The sequence below is a fragment of the Desmodus rotundus genome, chromosome 8, assembly GCF_022682495.2.
Source record: "Desmodus rotundus isolate HL8 chromosome 8, HLdesRot8A.1, whole genome shotgun sequence".
NCBI lineage: Eukaryota > Metazoa > Chordata > Mammalia > Chiroptera > Phyllostomidae > Desmodus > Desmodus rotundus.
This window is the reverse complement of record NC_071394.1, coordinates 103,373,686-103,388,797: the sequence shown is the minus strand read 5'-3', so window position 1 is coordinate 103,388,797 and position 15,112 is coordinate 103,373,686. Positions and strand designations below refer to the sequence as shown.

The 15,112-nt window shown below is 39.7% G+C and overlaps 1 protein-coding gene across 3 annotated transcripts in view; it reads left to right on the top strand.

Annotated features, from left to right (window-relative positions):
* NCK1 (NCK adaptor protein 1) overlaps nucleotides 1-15,112 on the top strand; it is a 553,292-nt gene that overhangs the window by 859 nt on the left and 537,321 nt on the right. The window lies entirely within an intron of this gene.

Below are 15,112 nucleotides of genomic sequence, written 5' to 3'. Positions count from 1 at the left end.
GCTCACTCAGCGCATGCGCATCCCACTACCAGCTCCGCCGCCTTTCGCCCTTAACGCGTGCGCTTTGACCGCCCACCCAGAAAACCGGATAAACACATCAGCCGGCTCACGCCAGCCCCTCCCCGTTGCCAACCCACCCTGGGCTCACAGCGCATGCCTGGCTCTCAGCTTAGGGCTCAGAACAGAGCATGCTCTGTGTGAGCCGCCTGCTCTCTCCGCCCTTCCCCCTTGCTCTCAAATTCCTTCTTTTAGGCGTGTAGGGTGTGGTGAAACCTTCGCTATTTGACCCATCTTTCCCTCTTGCGGTCTGTAGGTTTCTCGCACAAACTGCTTCGGTGCCCGCTAAAGCTCAGGCCCGACTAGGTCGCGTCTTGTGGCGCTCCTCTCTGACTCCCGCATGGCTTCTCCGCACCCTGACTGACCACGACGTGAGGAAACAGCTCCGCGCACCCACAAGTCCCGCCCTCGTGGCCTTTATCCCGGAACATGGCTTCTTGAGCACCGAAAGGGCGCCTTCAGCGGCTTGCTCACACTCGCTGAGCCTGGAAGGCAGGCAGCAATCACGACGGTTGCGCGCCCGGCAGGCGCTCGCGCGGCGTTCGCTAGGTTAGGGCCGCGACCTGAGGTCTGTAAGGCCCCTGCCAGCCGTCTGTGAGCTGTGGGGCCCGACCCAACTCCCTCTCCCGCTAGTCAGAGCCGGGCTCTTCCGAGGCCTCAGGTCCTCGGAGTCAGACGAATCCAAGAGGCCCGGCCTTGCAGAGGCGCCAGGGAGGACCGCATCGAGCTCCTACTAGGCGAATCCAGTTTTAAAAAACGAACCCCCCCTTTTTTTTTTTTTTAGCTCTGACAGACCTAGCCTTTCTATGTAAATCAATATCTTAAAAGAACCCATGGTCCTGCCTTAGAACGAACCCAAATCCTTTCCAGTATTACCTGTTTTTAAACAAGCGTTTGCCTGATGGTTTTGCAGAAGACTAAGGACTATGAGACAAGTAAACGTCTAACTTAACCTTAACCTTATTCCCTTCCGTAAAGTTCAAAACCTTTGAGTAGCACAAGTAGAAACACAGCAAAGGAACTATTTCTTAACCTCTGGATACATCAAAGCTGTTGAGCAGAATTTTTTGCACACAGTAAATGCTCTGCAAGTTTACAAACTAATTTATGACGTATGTAAATCTTTTGCGGCACAAAGACATGTTAGTTTTAGGGCCTTGTCAGAGTAGAAGTCAATAGTTAGGAGATTGAGGAAACCTGGGTAAATCTCTGATATATAATTTCTACTACATTTGAGAGCAGATTTACTTTCTTTATAAGGCCTAGCATATTATCAGCACTTAAGTATTAAGCAGTAAGGATCTAACTTCCTAATTTTGTTAAGCACCAAAGCAGATATTAAAGTTGAGCAAAATATTAATATATTTCATTGTCTTGTATCTGGAAAATGGCAAGTTTTCTAAAATTCACTCTCATTCTTAAAATCCTCATCTTCCTTGTTTTGATAAGAAATTGTTTCTGAGCTCACCTTCAAATAAAACTCTTATAATATACATTTCTGTTTTTATTCCAAACTCTAAGGTCTTCCACAGCACACAGATTGTTCTTTCCCAAAGGAGCAACAAGAATAAAATAATCAGCACTGTTTTCCATTCAGGCAGCATAAATTAGCAGTCACCCCAGACAAGGGATTACTTGCAGGGCTTTAACCTTGGTGATTTCCTCATAACTGTATTTTTTTAAATCTCTTGAGATGTGCACAACCCAAATTAAGATTAATTCTATTGATAGTTTATTTGGGGGACGGGAGGAAATTTAAGCCAGTTCTTTTTTAGCTCCTGAAAGTGTAACTGGTGATAGGCTATATCACTTAGAGGCAAAGCATTTTCACACTGAAGTGTATTCTCTGTCTAATAATTATTTGGTTGCTTGAGTCTTGCCAAAAAAAAAAAAAAAAACTGTAGAAAATAAAATGCTTGGAACAGATATTTAGGAGAAATTATATACAACTCAAAGCCTTTATTCTATCAACCAGGTAATTTTCATAGTTTAATTATTATTTGGAAATCAGATCTAACAAAAATACAAAATGTCAGTTTAAATTTTTTAATAATATTTTCATTCTAGAACAGTTTTGGATTTACAGAATTATTACACAGATACTTCAAATAGTTCTAGCACATTCTACACCCAATTTCCCCTATTATTAATTTATTAGTATAGTACATTTGTCACAATTAAGGAACCAATAATAATACATATAATTAACTGAAATTTATATTGTACTTATATTTATTCAGGTTTTTCTCTAATGTCCTTTTCCTGATCCAGGATCCCATCAAGGACCCACAACATTTAATCATGTCTCCTTAGGCTCCTCTTGGCATCCAGTTAAATTTTCATTCAGAAAATGTTCCCTTCTAATTGTCTCTATTTCCTATCCATTTTGAATTAGAGCTCCTCATTTCTGCCCTCTAAGATTGCCAAGTGCTTACCTCTCATTGCACTTACTACAGTACTTGGCAATTCTTGATTTATCACTGTCTTCTCCCCATTACATTAAAACTGCTAAAAGGTCAGGGTTTCTCCCTCTTTGCCTTTTATCATCACTGCTTAGCATAGGGTCTGACATGTAATAGGCACTCAGTAATTGTTAAAATAATAATGAATTCCTAGAAATGCAATAATGTAAAGAAAACCCCCAGTATAGTGTTTGGTACATAATAGTCATGGACCAATGTTTGTTTTTCCTTGGGGAGAGACATAAAATGTCTTGCAAATTTAAAGATAGTTTTTATTTCAGCTTGATTAATGTCAATTCTAAAATCTTTAATAAACCAGAAGTGTGGATTGATTTGAATCACTCAGAATAATCAATCAACAAGTATTTATTGATTGCACTCTTAACACTTCGGGGACAAGGCAGTAAATTCAAAAGGAGTTGTAGTTATGTTTTCAAAGAACAATGATCAGGCTGTGACTTTCTGAGAGGTTAGGCCCTTTAAAAAATTATGACATAGATGTTTGCCTTTCCCCTCCTCTTTTACCCTCCTTCCTCTGCCCCTTCCTTTTTCTTCCTCCACCAAGAACTCTCTAGAGATAATGTTCCTTCTCCCATTTTCCTAGGTTGTGTCCTCCTTGACTGCCTAGTCTCTCTACTTCACTGCCCTTACCTTTACAGCCATCTGATATGGACTGAAGGTTTCTGTTCCCTCTAAATTCAGATGTTGAAAAGAAATCCCAACCCCCAGTGCAATGGTAATACGAGGTGGAGCCTTTTGGATATAATTAGATCATTAGGGTGGAGCCCTCATAAATGGGATTAGTACCTTTATTAAAGAGACCCCAGGGAGCTCTCACACTCTGCCACTTGAGGATACAAGGAGAAATCACCCATCTTCAACCAAGAGAGCCCTTATCAGGTGACCATGCTGGCATCCTTGTCTCAGATTTCCAGCATCCAGAACTGTGAGAAATGCATGTTTGTTATTTAAACCACCCAGTTATGGTATAACACATTATAGACCCCCAAGCTGACGAAAACACCATCCCTACCAAATTTTAATAAGTGTATTATATACTGTCATTGTAGAAAGAAATCACTATAATTAACTTCAATCTAACCTTAATTTCAAGTCACAGCAAATCTTTGGAGACTGACTGGCCAGAGCAAATACATTTTTAACAGGGAACAGTAAACCAGATGAAATTATATCAGTGCCTAATCCAGACCAGTCCTTCTATTCTTTGCTGACCAGTCCTCTCTGACTGTTACCAACTTCCTTTTCCATTTTCTGTTCTTTAGCTGTGGTCATACCTTCCCCACCCCTCAGTCCTAGAGCCCCTCAAAATAATCCCTTCTCTTTGTATATCAGTTGCTATTAATATTTGTCTAATTTTTTCCCAAATCAATACGTGTATCCATCCAAAAACGTTTATTTAGGCCCTGACCCGGTAGGTCAATTGGTTGGAGCATCGTCCCTATACACCAAGGTTCTGTAACTGAACAGCAGTTGCGGTCCTGATGCCCACCACCACTCTCTAGGCAAACTTCCAGAGGCAAAGTTATGGGAATGATGATGATATCAAAGTTATGATGATATGGGAGAGGAGTCTTTATTCAAAAGCTTCACAATTTTGGAATAACAGCTTTCCACGTTCATTAGTCACTTAAGCCTATCAATTAAGGCTAAACTCTTTAACTCTTTAGTTACAGCTTTAATCACTTAAACCTATCAATTAAAGCTAAACTCTTAACACCTGAGTTTTTCTAGTATTTCCACCCCCTCAACCCCTGTTCGGTTTTATCTTATGTCTATAGGGTTAGTTTACAAACTAAAACAACATAATACCAAAGCTACACAATTTGGGAAGAATGGCAGGCTTCTGCCTCAGAGGTCATCCCCTCTGGAACACCTAAAGGATAACCCTGCTACCCTCTGCCAGGCCAGTCCGGCCCTAGGCTGCATAAAGAGTTTCTTCCCATCCAATGTACTGTCTGTTGGGAAACACAGGCAGCTGGGGCACAATCATCCAGATATTTTCAAGGTAGAAGAAAGCCTGAGAGCCCTTCTATTATTCCAAATCTTCTCGCCCATAATTCCACACGCTCTGGAGGCATTCAGCTTCTCAGCCAATCCAGTCCTAGACTGTTTACCTTTGCCTCAGTGAACTCCTCCTACATATGGCCCCTCCCAACTTTTTCCCAGTGATCTGATTAGATCTCTATATCAGTTTCATCCTTGGTCAGGGCACTTACAAGCAGCAACCAATAAATGCATAAATAGGTGGCCAACAAAAATCAATGTTTCTCTACCAATCGTTCTCTCTCTCCCTCTCTCTTTCTCTCTCTCTCCTCTAAAAAAAATCAAAAACAGTTATTTAGCAACTCCAGCACTCATTTATTTTATATCCCAAATATTAAAATCGCTTTCAGCTGCTTCATCCCTAACTCTAGCATAAACAAAACATCTTGATTTATTGGTCATCCACCTAGCACAGTTCCAGACACATATTAAGGTATCCATTAAATGTTACTGTTTTTATTCGCTAAGACACTTTCAACATTATTCAAATGCCTATTAAATTTGTCCATTCATTTATGCAACCAACATTTATTGCCTGTTATATGCCAGGCATTCAGAATACAAAAATGAATAATTCAACAGTTTCCAGCCCTCAAAGAGTTCACAGTCTAGTTGGGGTAGCAGCTATGTACACAACTAATTTATAATTCAGAGTGGTGAGGATTTAGAGATGCCTTTGATGCAAACCTAAAATGTCTTAACAGATATTGCTGTTACATTATGGGTTAAACTATCTTGTGTGGACTTTGCTGGAAAAACAACTGCAATTATTCATAGCATTGTTTCTAAGGAAAAATGCATTCTGCATCCCAAATAATTTAAAATTAAATTTTTGGAACACAGCCAATTTGTCCCTGGGGATTGTCTATTTTGTCATCATTAAGATCCTTATTGGTTATTTTAAGATTTAATTAATTGGGGTGATGTTTGTTCCAGGTGTACAATTCTATAATATCTTCTGTATATTATATTGTGTGTTCAGCACCCCAAGTCAAGTCTTCCATCACCATTTATCCCCCCCGCCCTTTACCCTTTTCTACCTCCACTCCTCCTTTCTCTCTGGTAATCACCATACTCTTGTCTGTGTTTATGAGTTTTTTCTTTGTTTAATCCTTTCATCTTTTTCACCCAGCCCCCATACTCTCCTCTCTAATAGCTATCAGTCTGTTCTCTGTATCTATGAGTTTATTTCTATTTTCTTTATTACTTCATTTTGTTCATAACATTCCACATACAAGTGAATTTGTGTTGTACTTGTCTTTCTGACTGGCTTATGTCACTTAGCATAATACTCTTTAGTTCCACCCATGCTGTCACAAAAGATAAGATTTCCTTTTTATGGTTGAGTAGTATTCCATCGTGTAAATGTACCACAGTGTTTGTAACCACTCAGCTACTGATGGGTAGTTGGGCTGCTTCCAAATCTTGGCTATTGTAAATAATGCTGCAGTGAACATAGACGTGCACATATTCTTTTGAATCAGTGTTTCGTTGTTCTTCAGATATATCCTCAGAAGTGGAATCACTGGAATAAAAGGCAGTTCCATTTTTACTTTTTGATGTAACTCCATACTGCTTTCCACAGTGGCTGCACCAATCTGTATTTTCACCTACATTGTATGAGGGTTCCCTTTTCTCCACATCCTCACCAACACTTGTTTGTTGATTTACTGGTGATAACCACTCTGACAGGTCTGAGGTGATATTTTATTGTGATTTTAATTTGCATTTCTCTGATGATTAGTGACCTTAAGCATATTTTCATATGTCTATTGGCCACCTGTATGCCCTCTTTGGAGAAGTGTCTATTCAAGTTCTTTGCCCATTTTTTTAAATTGGATTATTTCTTTATTTGATGTTGAATTTTATAAGTTTTTAATATATGTTGAAATTAACCCCTTACCAGATGGATCATTAGTGAGAATGTTCTCCCATTCAGTGGGTTGTCATTTTGTTGATGGTTTCCTTTGCTGTGCAAAAACTTTTTAGTTTGATATAGTCTCATTTGTTCCTTTTTCTTTTGTTCCCCTTGCCCAAGGAAACATATCAGAAAAAATACTGTTACAAGAAATGTCAGGTATTTTACTGCCTATGTTTTCTTCTAGGATTTTTATGGTGTTGAGTCTAATATTTAACTCTTTAAACCATTTTGAATGTATTTTGTGTGTGGCGTAAGAAAGTGGTCTAGTTTCATTTTTTTACACATATCTGTCCAATTTTCCCAATATCGTTTATTGAACAAACTATCTTTACCTCACTGTATGTTTTTGCATCCTTTGTCAGATATATTTTTTAAAGATTTTGTTATTTTTTTCAGAGAGAGAGGGGAAGGGAGGGAGAAAGTGAGGATGAGAAACATCAATGTGAGAGAGAAACATCGATTTGTTGCCTCTCATATACGCCCCGACTGGGGACTGAATCCACAACCCAGACATGTGCCCTGAATGGGTATTGAACCAGCTACCTTTTGTTTTGCAGGATGATGCCCAACCGAGCCACACTGATCAGGGCTATTGTCAAATATTAATCAACTATAAAGGTGTGGGTTTATTTCTGGGCTCTCTATTCTGTTCCATTGACCTATGTGTCTTTATGCCAGTACCTTGCAGTTTTAATTACTATGGGCTTGTACTATAGTTTGATGTCAGGTAGAGTGATATCTCAAACTTTGTTATTCTTTCTCAAGATTTCTGTGGCTATTGTGACTTTTGTGGTTCCATATAAAGTTTTGGGATACTTGTTCTAGTTCTGTGAAATACACCATTGGTATCTTGATAAGAATTGCATTGAATCTACAGTTCATTTTGGATAGTATGGACATTTTAATTAATTATGTTAATTCTTCTATCCATGAACACAACACATGCTTCCACTTATTTGTTTCTTCTTCAGTTTCTTTTTTCAGTGTCTTATAATTTTCCAAGTTCAGGTCTTTTACATCCTTAGTTAAATTTATTTTTAGGTAATTTTTATGCATTGTAAATGGGACTGTTTTTCTTAGTTTCCTTTTTGGATAGTTCACTGTTGGTATATAAAAATGCAACTAATTTCTGGATATTGATTTTGTACCTGCTACTTTACTGAATTCATTTCTCAGTTCTAGTAGTTTTATTTTGGGGGGGGGGTTTGGAATCTTTAGGGTTCTCTATATTATGTCATCTGGAAATAATGACAGTTTTACTTCTTCCTTTCCAATTTGGATGCTTTTTATTTCTTCTTCTAGTCTGATTGATGTGGCTAAGACTTTCAGTACTATATTGAATAGAGTGGTGAAAGCGGACATCCCTGTCTTGTTTCTGATCTTTAAGGAAACATTTATAGTTTTTGCCCATTGAATATGATGTTGGCTGTGGATTTGTCACATACAGCCTTTATTACATTAAGTATGTTCACTCTGTTCCCACTTTGCTGAGAGTTTTTTATCATAAGTGGGTAGTGGATTTTATCAAATGCTTTTCCTGCTTGTATTAATATGATTGGGTAATTTTTATCCTTTGTTTATTTATGTGGTGTATCATGTTTATTGATTTGCAGATATTATACCAACTGTATATCCCTAGAATAAATTCCACTTGTTTGTGGTGTATGGTCTTTTTAATGTGTTACTGGATCCGGCTTGCTAATATTTTGTTGAGGACTTTAGCATAAATTCAGCAGGGATATTGGCCTATAAACTATTATTTTGTTGTAGTGTCTCTATCTGTTTTTAAAGTTAAGATGATGCTGGCCTTGTAAAATGAGCTTGGGAGTTATCCCCGCTCTTGAAATTTTTGTAATAGGTTAAGAAGGAGTTTTGTTAGTTCTTCGACTGTTTGGTAAAATTTACCTGCGAAGCCATCAGATCCAGGACTTCTGTTTTTTGGAAGTTTTTTGATTACTGCTTCAATCTCATTAGTTGTAATCTTTCTGCTCACATTTTCTGTTTCTTTCTGGTTTCATTTTAGAAGATTGTATGTTTCTAGGAATTTATCCATTTCATCCAGATTGTCCAAATTTGGCATATAGTTATTCATAATATTTTCTTACAATCCTTTGTGTTTTTTTGGTGTCGGTTGTTACCTCTCCCCTTTCATTTCTAATTTTATTTATTTTGGCTCTCTTTCTCTTTTTCTTGATGAGTCTGCTGAAAAGTTTGTCAATCTTATCTTTTCAATGAACCAACTCTTGGTTTCATTGACCTTTTGTATTGTTTTGTAGACTCTATTTCATTTATTTCTCCTCTGAATTATTTCTTCTACTCACTTTGGGTTTTGTTTTTCTTCTAGTTCCTTTAAGTGCAAAGTTAGATTGTTTATTTGAGATTTTTCTTGTTTCTTGAGGTAGGCCTGTAATGCTATGAATTTCCTTGTTAGGACTGCTTTTACCATGTCCAGTAGATTTTTGGTTGTTGTGTTCTCATTTTCATTTGTTTCAAGGTATCTTTTGATTTCTTCCTTGATCTCATTGATAACCCATTCACTGTTTAGTAACATGTTATTTAGTCTCCATGTCTTTGTGTGTTTTTCATCTTTTTTCTAATGATTAATTTCTAGTTTCATACCACTGTGGTCAAGAAGATGCTTGATATGATTTTAATCTTCTTAAATTTATTCAGACTTGTTTTGTGCCCTAACATGTGGTCTATCCCTCCCAAATATTCCATTTGCACTTGAAAAGAATGTATATTCTGCTACTTCAGGGTGAAATGTTCTGAAGATATCTCACTGAGTCACCAGATAGGGGCAAGTGGTGTTCATCACATTGATACAGCTTCAAACTTGGTGCCAGTGCTGGTTCTGAGGCCACTCGGCAAAAGTCTCAGGGTATACCAAGTCTAGTTGCCATAGGTGGGTGCTCACACACCTTTGTGGTGGGATGGGGTCTCAGGGGGTCACCAGGTGAGACTAGAAGGGTTTATCAGGCCCAATCAGTCCAAGTTTTTGTCACATGAAGGGAGAGGCTCTGCACTGATCAGGTGTGTGAGAGAGAAATGGTCCCCATCCTAGAGGCATACAACTCAGTCTATCCCAGATTCTGCCAGGAGTCTGATCTCAGCAGGATGGGGCTTCCCTGGAGTTGGGAGGATAGGGGTAGTGGCTTTCCTATGAGGGCGAGGTGCTGGTCAGGCTTGGGAGAAGGTGGGTGGAGTGGCCCCAGAACCACAAACTCAGTCTGCCTCAGATTCTATCCAGACCTTGGCAGGGTTGATCCACCAGGAGTCTCAACCAAGAGTCAGGAGCCCAGGGAATGGGGCTAGTGGATCTCCCATGAGGGGAAGGCACCAGTCAAGTTCATGGGAAAGTTGTGGGTATAGTCCCTGCCCCAAAGCCACACAACTCAGTCATTAACACCCTCTGAGTCTGCTCAGATCTCTACACCCCAGCCTAGGCAGCTGACTCTTCAGTAGGTTTCAAGCTCTGCTGGGTAGGGCTACAGGGAGTCCAAGGGTGTAGTTACTGTTTTCCCTCAAACTGATGCCATATGGAGGGGGGTGTTCCACCCAAGAAAGATGGTATCTGTGGTGTTGGAGAGTAACTCAGCACTGGCTGTCCCTTCAGTTCTTTATCCAGAGCCACAAGTCCCAGTATCTCCTAATGAGACTCTAGTCCACTCTGCCATCCCTCCACTGGTGCCCAGGATGAGTGGCTGCAAACAAGATTTTGTACATTTTACCTTTAAAAGGGCACCTGTGTTTCTAGGGAACTACCGTCTCTATCTGACAGACAGAACCCCTGCTGATTTCCCTAGCCAGATGTTATGTGGGTGCCTCTTCCTGCTTCTGGTGCTCTAGGCTGGAGAGCCAAGCTTGGGGTTGAGACTCCACTCTTCTCAGGGGGAACATTTGCAGTTGAGATATCCCTTCGTAATCTCAGCCACTGCCCATGGGAAGGGGACCAGCCCTTTCTGTGCCTCCACCCATCCTACCAGTCTCGACGTGGCCTCTTCTATAAATCCTTGGTTATTAAGACTTCTCTTCAGCTAGTCTTCATTCGGTTATTCAGATTGATTGCTCCATATTTTAGTTGTAATTCCAGTTTGGTCCTGGGAGAAGGTAAGTGTAGCACTTATCTACTCTGCTGCCATCTTGGATCTCCCAGATTTTTATTGGTTTTAGGACAATTTAGATCTCTACAATTCCCATGCATTTCATATGGCCTATGATACTACCTGAGGGTTGTAACTGGTCTCAGGGCCAACCAGCATATTCTCCAAAGCTCAGCACTATGTATCTGAGATAGTCCTCTGGTCAAGCAGGTTAAGTCAAGCAGGAGCTTCACCAAAGGAACCTCATTCGTGCCCTGGCCCGTGTGGCTCCTTTGGTTGGAGTGTAGTCTGGCAACTAGTAAGTTGCTGGTTTGATTCCTGGTCATGGCACATGGTCAGGTTGCAGGCTTAGAGGCAGCCGATTAGTGTTTCTCTCTAGCATCGATGTTTCTCTCCCTCTCTCTCCCTCTCTCTCTCTGGAATGAGAATAAAATAAGCCTTAACATTTTTTTAAAAAGGATCCTCACTCCTAAATTTAACTGTTTAACATCACTATTAGGAAAAGTCCATCAAGTGAATGTTGAGAGTTTGGAATTACTGCCATGTGAAGTGAGAGAGGTAACTGCTTAGGGTCAGAGAAAGAGATTGCTGGAATAGTTTCTAAAAGGGTACATTTCTTAAATAAAATAGGATCCAGAAAGATAGCTAAGTATACACTCCTGGACAATAAATTTTTTAAAAAGTGATCTTTGCCAAGTTCTAAAGGCTAGGAATGAAAATTTTTAACCTGCAGTTCAGCAAACTCAACTTTGTGAGCCAAACTATTTTTGTTATTCCTGAGCTTTGGGAGGTAGCAGAATGAGCACGAACTAGTTTTTATTCAAATACTTACTGTGTAGGTTTCAGAAAAAATATTCAAGCTCTCTGAGCCCTAGTTTTCTCATCTGTAAAATGGGGATAATAACCCTTTCTGTGGAGGATTACCATGGGGCTTCATATCTTCACCAAATATGTTTCTAATACAGGCACTGTGGATATACAGGTAAAAAAGACAGTCTCAAGGAGTTCCAGTCTTCCTTCTCCTTTAATAACTATTATATCAATACTTCTACTTCAAGATCTCTTCCTAGCTGCAGATTCATATCTCTAGCTTGTTGCAGTCACCTAAAAATGTATGTATCCAAAACCAAAATCATCACCAATTTCCCAGTATCCAAATCTCACATCAGTCTTCTCTCCTCTGTCATTATGCCATCGCTCTGTATTTCTCTAAAGCTTATATAACCTTCGAGTTAACACTTTGACTATCCCTGCCCCCAACAAGTCTTAATTCTTTAAAAACAACAACAACAATAACAAACCAGCTCATTACAATTATCATGATTCCAATTATATGAGGTGCTTAGAATAGTTAAACTCATAAAGACTGAAAGTTAATGGTGGTTGCCAGGGGCTGGTGGGAGAGGACAATGGCAAGTTATTGTTTAATGGGTATAGAGTTTCAGTTGTACAAGATGAAAAGAGTTATGAGGATGGATGGTGGTGATGGTGGCACAGAAGGGTGAAAGCCAATGTTCTACAATATGACTTTTTAACAATGATGATATTCCATTGAATAGTAATACCACAATCTACTTAAGTATTCTGCAATTGTACCCTGAAGTTACTAATTTTCCAGCATTTAAACAACACTTCTGTTGCCCTAACTGGTGTGGCTGAGTTGGCTGGGCATCTTCCAGCAAAGTGAAAAGTTGTTGGTTCCATTCCTGGTCAGGGCACATGACTGGACTGCAGGTTTGGGGCATGTATGAGAGGCAATCAATTGATGTGTCTTTCTTACATTGATGTTTCTCACCCTATCTTTCTCCCTCCCTTCCCCTCTCTCTAAAAATAAATAAATAAAATATTTTAAAAAATAAACAACACTCCAGTGAATGTTGTTGCAGGTAAACTTTGAAGACATTTATGAGAAAGAAATAAACTTCTATTTTATTTAGACCATTTATTTAGGGATCCCTTTATAAAAATTTTATTTATTTATTTTTTAGAGAGAGGGGAAGGAAGAGAGAAATGGAGGGAGAAAAACATCACTTGGTTGCCTCTCACACTCTCCCAACCGGGGACCTGGCCTGCAACACAGGCATGTGCCCTGACTGGGAATCAAACCAGCAACCTTTCGGTTTGTGGGACAACAACCAACCCATTGAGCTACACTAGTCAGGGCATGTGATCCTTTTATACAACAACTTAGCCTTACCCCTAATGTACCTTCTTTATTCAAACATAATAGACTTCTAGTCATACCCTCTAATGTAAGTGTTTCAGACTTATAATCCACCTTACTCAGTATTGCCTAGAGCTAAGACTCTGTTTTGCACAGACATCACCACTTCCCTCTGCTCAAAAACTAATAATATTCATTCATTCATGCATTCATTTTTTAAGGTACTATACTAAGTATATGTCAGTCACTGTCCTAAGTAATATAAGAGAAATAAAAAACATAGACACAGTCCTTGCCCCTTATAGCATAGTTGGAAAGATTGCAGAAGGATTTAATTTAAAGAAGTCAAGGAAGTCTTCCTTAAGGAAGTGTCAAAATGAAATATGAAAAGGGGACAGTGCTTTCTACCCAGTCAAGGTAAAGTCCCTACAAAAGGAGAAACAATGGTGACTTTGAGGAGCTGACAGAAGACCAGTGTAGCTGGAGCAAAGAGACTGGGGGGATGGTACTAGAGAGTCCGAGAGATTGATAGTGTCTAGGCCTTGCAGAATCTTATATGCCATGATAAGAATGTTATATGCCATGAAAAGCATGTTTATTATATGAACATTGAGAAGACATTAAAGAGTTTAGGTTTGAGAGTGGCATAACATGAAATATTTGCCTAGATGGGTTAATTGATTAACTAATTAATTAATTCTATTTAGAATGAGTGACCAGTGACATAGAAGGAATTCTATGAGTATGTTATCTCAAAGAAGCCAAGATAATTTTTCATGAAGGAGGAAGTAAAAAAGGAGAGTATGATCATTAGTATTCAATGCTACTTAGAGAGTAGGTAAAATGCAGGTTTAATATGTCCATGACTTCCCAATGCCTATAGGATAGAGTCTAAATTCTTACCCTGGTACTTGAGGCCCACAAAAATTCTATCTTTATCTATCTTTTCATCAATTTGTCGCATGACACCACTAAAATTAGTCTTTTAGATAAGGTGCCCTTCAGGTAAGGTGTCCTATTTATTTTACCTAACACAAATTGTATACTCTGCCTACCTATCATCATTGGATGTATCTTCAGCCCATCACCACTTATCTAAATCCAATATATCTTCTAGGCCCTGGCCCTATTTCACTTCCTCCATGAAGACTACTATGGTGGCCATGAGAATGTACCTCTGATAACTCTGATTACAATGATCATGATTGACTGTGGGCCCCAGCTCTGCCTTCTGAAATTTATCACTGTGTTGCACTGAGGCTTTTCTTCTATTGGCTGCTTCCAATGACTGAGTGTGGCAGAGAAACTAAGGCCCATTCCTGAGCGATGCCAGACTCCTCTGATAGGTGACTTTGGAAATCCCAAACAGCCTTGTCAAACTTTCCTTAGAGCTGCACTGGAGTGTATGTAAGATGCTTCCATCCAGTCTTCCTTCCTTCATTTCTTCACTTGGGGGCAGACTTGCATTATAGTCTGATGGCTCCCCCAGCCTCCCTATTTGCCTCCCCATTTTTTCTTATAGGCATTCCCTCTAATACATTCATTGCATTGTATATCTTGCATTGATAATCTTATGCATCCATTTCTCAGGGACCCAGACTAACAAATGGTACTGGGAGTGGTCCCAGAAAATACATGGTAAGACAGGAGTTCGGACTGGCTCATCTACTGCTATCAGGCAAAGAAGATGTCATCCTGGTTAGTAGGTGTGACTTAGGTAGTTCCTGGCACAAGGTGGTAGTTCAACTGCTAAAAATTTCACCAGTGTTAACCTGGGGAAATGTCTCTAGGTTAGAAGGAAATGCTGTGGCAGATGTGATGATGCAAACATTTGAAAAACATGGAAGGAACAATGCTTACAAAGATAGTAAGATTTGGTGGTTACTACTAAGTTGTATTGACTACCTATAGAGGAATCATAAGAGAAACTCCCAGCCTCACAGGAGAGTTCATGGGAGAGACCCACAGGGTCCTAGAATGTACACAAGCCCACCCACCTAGGAATCAGCACCAGAAGGGCCCAATTTGCTCATGGGTAGTGGGGGAAGTGACTGAAAACCCGCAGAGAGTAGAGCAAGCAGCATTGTTCACTCTTGAACCCCTCCCCCACATACAGCGTCACAACGCAGCACTGCCCTGGTGAACACTTAAGGCTCTGTCCCTTACTACATAACAGGCACGCCAAGACAAAAAAAAAAAAAAAAGGCCCAAATGAAAGAACAGATCAAAGCTCCAGAAAAGAAAGAAAGAGAGAAAAAAAAAACTAAGCAATGAAGATATAGCCAACCTATCAGATTCACAGTTCAAAACACTGGTAATCAGGATGCTCACAGAATTGGTT